This window comes from Danio rerio, chromosome 22, assembly GCF_052040795.2.
Source record: "Danio rerio strain M-AB ecotype USA chromosome 22, GRCz13ab, whole genome shotgun sequence".
Taxonomy (NCBI): Eukaryota; Metazoa; Chordata; class Actinopteri; order Cypriniformes; family Danionidae; genus Danio; species Danio rerio.
This window is the reverse complement of record NC_141042.1, coordinates 31,274,521-31,275,000: the sequence shown is the minus strand read 5'-3', so window position 1 is coordinate 31,275,000 and position 480 is coordinate 31,274,521.

Genomic DNA, 480 nt, shown 5'->3' with positions numbered 1-480 from the left:
GAAATTATTTGACTAAGGTATGTCTTTAAACACTGTTAAAGTACAGCTGACGATACGAACTAACTTTGCCTCTTAATTAGAGCTGCACGATTCTGGCTAAAATGAGAATCGTGATTTTTTTGCTTATAATAATGATCACGATTTTCTCACGATTCTGTAGATGTAAAATAAAGGTATGGTAAAAACAAACATATGGCACAACCTTGATAATAATATTATGTGTAGGTCTACTGGCTTCTATAAATAATTCTATTCTACTTATAATAATTCTGATGTTGAATTATTATGTTTGAGATATATGCTTGCAATTTGTCATATTAGACAATTTAATTCACTGGTAAAATCAGACATTTGCCATTATCAGATTATATTCAACAATATATAGGCTAGAGTACTTATACTAACATTGTAAACATTTATATTCATGCACAACTGTGGGTTCGCTATGAAAGAAAAAAATTATATTAAATGCTTGTCGTA